Source organism: Haliotis rufescens, unplaced genomic scaffold, assembly GCF_023055435.1.
Source record: "Haliotis rufescens isolate VD_foot unplaced genomic scaffold, xgHalRufe1.0.p SCAF_9, whole genome shotgun sequence".
Lineage (NCBI taxonomy): Eukaryota > Metazoa > Mollusca > Gastropoda > Lepetellida > Haliotidae > Haliotis > Haliotis rufescens.
In genome coordinates this window covers 10,281,708-10,287,984 of record NW_025964383.1, presented here as the reverse complement: position 1 = coordinate 10,287,984, position 6,277 = coordinate 10,281,708, and positions in this window count along the sequence as shown.

Here is a 6,277-nt window from a genome sequence, read left to right as displayed (position 1 = left end):
AGGTCTGGCTTGTACTGTATCAGTCTCTCGTGATAGTTCGTGTTTAGACTGTGCTAGGTCTGGCTTGTACTGTATCAGTCTCTCGTGATAGTTCGTGTTTAGACTGTGCTAGGTCTGGCTTGTACTGTATCAGTCTCTCGTGATAGTTCGTGTTTAGACTGTGCTAGGTCTGGCTTGTACTGTATCAGTCTCTCGTGATAGTTCGTGTTTAGACTGTGCTAGGTCTGGCTTGTACTGTATCAGTCTCTCGTGATAGTTCGTGTTTAGACTGTGCTAGGTCTGGCTTGTACTGTATCAGTCTCTCGTGATAGTTCGTGTTTAGACTGTGCTAGGTCTGGCTTGTACTGTATCAGTCTCTCGTGATAGTTCGTGTTTAGACTGTGCTAGGTCTGGCTTGTACTGTATCAGTCTCTCGTGATAGTTCGTGTTTAGACTGTGCTAGGTCTGGCTTGTACTGTATCAGTCTCTCGTGATAGTTCGTGTTTAGACTGTGCTAGGTCTGGCTTGTACTGTATCAGTCTCTCGTGATAGTTCGTGTTTAGACTGTGCTAGGTCTGGCTTGTACTGCATAAGTCGTACATGACAGTGCGTCTGTTGGATTGTGCTAATGTTGGCTAGTGCTGTAATAGCCACACACGATAGTGCGTCTGTTAGACTGTGGTTTGTGTTTGCTTGAACAGTATGGATATAGCTAATTACACACCAAATACGTGTAATTTGACTACGGTTATTGTAAAAATAACATATCCGTGTGTGTGTGTGTGTGTGTGTGTGTGTGTGTGTGTGTGTGTGTGTGTGTGTGTGTGTGTGTGTGTGTGTGTGTGTGTGTGTGTGTGTGTGTGTGTGTGTGTGGCTGCTTGTACTTGTGCTGACTGATCCGATTTATGGTGCTTGCCCACTGAGATACGAGGGGCGTTCAATAAGTTTTGCAACTTCAATATAAAACCAATTCGCAGAATATCTTTTGCACTTTTTATTTTTCAATACCATCTCCATTCACTTCGGCTTCCATTTGTCCTTCAAGCTTTTAATACCATTTTATAGATTGGCCCTCTAACCACGCCTCTGTGGCAGCCTTTATGATCTCGTCATCCTGGAAGCGATTTCCACGTAGGACAGATTTCATTTGCCGGAACAGGAAATAGTCACTGGAGGCTAAGTCTGGGTTGTAGGGTGAGTGACTGAACTGTTAGAATCCACATTCACATATGGCGGCCACATGCGATCATGGACTTCTGTTACTTTGCATCCCTCCTTGGTAAGGAACTTTATTACAGCGCGTCGTTCATGTTTGAGAGAATCCATGATTGTGACCACCCTTAGGTGAATGAAGCCATCACATCGAACCTATTGTTGTGTCTGGAACTTGTTATGACACGTGTCAACCTGATGTTATGACTAGCGTCACACCTGCCACAAGTTGACATTGTTTGTTTAAACATAAATGCCCAAGTTGCAAAACTTATTGAACGCACCTCGTACCATGTCGCAATTTAACATGAATACCGCGCTCAGACACAGTGTACTGACCCCGAGCCGACGAGTCCTTCACCCCCTTCATGCCGAGAGCCAGTCAGGGTAACAACAAGTACCATCTTTTAACGTTTTTTGGTGTGACGTGACCGGGGATCGAACCCCGGACCTTTCGCTCTCCGGATGGACGCTCTATCAGAATCAGAAATATATAAGCTTTATCATGATTACCTGTAAGTACTCGAATCTGGACAGACATACCAGGTAGCTTACAGTCAACGCTGTTGGAACATTATACAGACTCCGAGCCAACCAGTCCTTGTTTTATCCTCTTAAGTCCGATCGCCAGGCAGGGAAACAACAAATACCATCTGTTAACGTCTTTTGGTTTGATCCGCCAGGTCATTGTACCCAGACACTGTATCCACTAGATCGCGGACGCGGTCGATTCTGAAAAGGACAAAGGATGTCAACCTGAATTCGTGTTAATTACATGTGGTCACAAAGCGTTTGCTTTTAAGTAGACTAAATATGTATATATAAATATAGTGTCCATAAATAAATATAGTGCCCAGGGTCCTTTACCAATTACTTAGCTATGGTAACTTAAGTGTTGGCTTCCATTGTCTATTGCTCATCACCTATCAGCGCCAATCATCTGTTGGCTTCCTTCGTTAGCTTTTACCCTTTGTTATTTTCCACCTTTTGTTATTTCATTAATTTCGTTGTCCTTACATGTACATATATATGCTCTCTGCCTCATGGCATTCATTCACCTGATGAAGGAGTAAGCATATACTCCGATACGTTGTGTTCCTCATAATAAAGAAGTTGACATCCATATATTCTCTTCCGTATGTGTATCACTTCTAAATGCCTTTCAAAGACCTATAAATATATAGGTTACACATATTTTAATATGTAGTTTAGACTTAAGATGTCCTGTGGATATTCGTTACCATGGTGTATATAAATGTAATCCCATGCCTGTAATAATCTATATTACATATTGCAACATTTGTTGGAAAACACGGGAGACTTATTCTGATACTAAAAACACTGTTGCGACAATCGACGCAAGTGGTGTCACTTAGTCGTATTCTATTAGTAAAAAAAAAGGAAAGAAATACTTAACGGTTAAACTTGTTTGAGCACATTCAATTAAATGTCTGTTTTCGTTGCGTTTATGGAGGTTTTAAGTGGCTACCGAACTATCTCCCACAGCTGTGTTTCCCCATATTAACATGACACTACAGCTTCACGCTTCATGAAGTCAGCGGTATTCAACCTGCAGCCGCGAGGTGCATGGGTTTCTCTCACCCCAGCTGTTTCACAAACATTGGCCATTTTAATAAAAAAAGGATATTTTCCCTATTAACCACGTCAAACAGAATAACATGACATGCACACAGACATGCATAGTTCTTTTTATCATGTTTTATCACGTCATTGTAAACATGGGGGATACAATGCATTCACAAGGTGTTGTCTGGACACGACAGAGTGAGTGTGTGCAGTAATCCAACTTCTTCAAATTTAAAGCATTGGTTCAATTCAACAGCTATCGAAAATAACATGATGTTGTGCCCCTACTTAACCTTCGACGCCTTTAGTTCAGCGTTTTCCTGCTCCATGTGTCGTTGTTCCCGCGGTACTGCAATGAACGAGGAACTGGGATGTGAATTAAGCCGAATATTTACACGCACCGTTTATTACATTGTAATTTATTCAGATTTCTTTCCTCGAGGAAGCCCATGCACGACTATATAACGGCAGCCAGTGAAAGCAGCTTTATGCGTTTTCTTTTGAAATCGCATAACGTTTGAATCTGAACGTTCCCCTTTCAAATACGGATTGTTCGGGGGATTATTTGGGGTAAACACAATATTTCTGTTACTAAACATTGCCATAACTTTTTTGTTTTTTTATTTTAAGAGGTCATACATGTTAACAGCGTATCATATCATACTTGCGTTGCCTTGCCACGATTATTTCATTATTTTAAAAAAATATATATTTTGATTGAGATTATAATTGTTGAATTTCTATGAATTTTTATTCTTCAAAGGTTTGATAGCTTGAAATTAACATTAACTCTATTAAGTCAAGGCAAAAGAAAAGTAAGAAATTATTATATAGGTATCAATCGTTTACCGCTCAGAATGTGTTTTATTATATTCTGTCTATATTGTTAAGAATACTATTGTGTGTAGCGTTATAGAATTCATTACCAGTGACAAGGAATGGACTTCACACATTGTACTTATGTGGGGAATCGAACCCGGGCCTTCGGCGTAACGATTGAACGCTTTAACCTCCAGGCTACCCAACCGCTCCTTTTGGGGAAAGAACAGACAGAATCATCACGCTCCGGTATTCCTGAAATGTTTTTTTCACTTTACATGTAATCCATGTTGCTTAATTATATTGGGGCACGGGTGGCCCAATTCTCTGTTCAGAGTTACACCAGTGATTGTGGGTTCGAATCCCTGTTCGCCCCAGTTATGTTTCTGGATTTGTAAGTTCCGTTCTCGTGCTCGTGGGTTTTTACCAAAGCGGTAAACGTCTGAGACCTACATGATTTCGGGCTTTTCCCCCACATTAATCGCTGTGATAAAAGTGGAATACTGTTCAAAGCGGCGTCAAACCCATTCACTCACTCACTTAATTATAGTCTCTTCCAGACGATTCTAGGGCGGTCGGGTAGCCTAGTGGTTAAAGCGTTTGCTCGCCACGCCGAAGACCCGGGTTCGATTCCCGACATGGGTACAATGCGTGATGCCCATTTATGGAGTCCCCCGCCGTGATATTGCTGGAATATTGCTAAAAGCGGAGAAAAATCAAACTCACTCACTCCAGACGATTCTCAGCGCTTGTCAGTTGGTTGTGATTACATTAGTATCCTCGATTTCAAACATTATATGGACACAGGTATTTTGTTTATTTTTAATCCCCCAATCATAAAGACAATGTATTATTATTATGAGGCTGATCCTCCATGGAGGTTAATAATCTCCACTATGACGAGGAACTTACATACTTGCTCAATTTAAGCTTCTAAGTTGTCAAGTTAGTTAGCCCGCATGTGGACTGCAATTCGCCGTGTAGAGTTACGTCCCGTAGACGTCCCAGAATCCGATGACCGTGGGTGCCTATCCATTTCGTTCTCTCAAATGTGGTATGCGCATCTCTCGATCTTATCTCTCCGACAGACACAGGTACCTGTTGCGTGGGTTATTAAAGGGAGACAACTCATGTTGTTCTCGTTATTCATGTCTATGTTAATCCTAGTTTGCTTGTTAGCTGTTAAACGCCGTATTCAGCAATATTTCAGCCATATGACGGCGGTCTGTAAATAATCGAGTCTGGGCAAGACAATCCAGTGATCGTCATCATGACCATCGATCTACACAAATGGGATACGATGACGTGCATCAACCAAGTCAGCGCGCCTGACCACCCGATCCCGTTAGTCGCCTTTTACGACAAGCATAGTCGCCTTTTACGGCAAGCATGGGTTGCTGAAGATCTATTCAAATACGGATCCATCCCGAGACGCTAATCCGAGTTGTGTCAGTTTCCACTTGGTGTAATTGATTTAGATGTTTATGTCTTTCCCGCCTGTTTAGGTTAATTTGAAGATAAGACGTTTGATTGTTTGTTTATTTGTTTAACACCGCAGTCGGTAATATGCCAGCTATATGACGGCGGTCTGTAAGTAATCAGGTCTGTAAATAATCGATTCTGGACCCGACAATCCAGTGACTGATAACATGAGCATCGAGCCACGCAAATGCGATGCGATGACATGCATCAACCAGTTAAGCAAGCCTGACCACCCGATCCCGCTAGCCGCCAATTACAACAAGCAGAGTCGCATTGGTTACTGAAAACCTATTCTATTCCGGATCTTCGTGGACTTGGGTCGCGCATTGACCTGGGCAGCTGGGAGAGATAAGTAACTCCTTCGGACAGATCGCAGTGTATCTAACAGTCTGTGAGCCACAAACCTGCTTACTACCATTGATGGTATTTTTACTACATAATGCAGTTTTTCATTCCACATGCAACACTCAATTAATAATAAAAGAAAGCGCATTTTAGTAGCATCATCTGGAAAGGGCCATTTGAGCCCAACACACATCTCTTTTCCCAGTCCTCATGAATCGATTAAAGAGTATATTTTAGTAACCAAAATGTCGTACAATTAACTACAGGTGTACTTTCTCCCTCTTGTCCCCAAGACCAAGCCCAGTCGCTGGTCTGTGGACACAGCGACGTGTATTGTACCCTGCATCAATTACGAGTCTCCGTGATGTTCAATTTCATGTACATAACTACTATAATGTGATATTGCAGTAAAAAAGCTGCCTCCATATTTCCACATTCTTTCAATGACGAAATTCAGACGAGACGTTGCAAAATCCCTCACAACGTTAACTGAAGCTAATTGGGTGCTTGAACGATGAACGGTGAAATTACATATTGTGATAACGCGTGCCAATATGTCTATTTCTATTTATATCACTTATATAATGAGACGTATCTAAAGGGAACCTTACTTTCAATGCGTCAGAAACCACATAATACTTTTATCTGTTTACTGCAGAGCGCCTCCATGGTCTAGTACCGGCAGCGTCAAACCATAAGACATTGAAAGATGGTACCTCCTGTCAACCTGTTTCAGCCGAAAGGAGTTTACCCCAAGACTGGTCGGCTCGGAGACAGTATCATGCGGTGGTATCAAAGAACTACCGTGGCATGGTATCTTGATGGAATAGCACTATACGGTCCGAACTAGTAC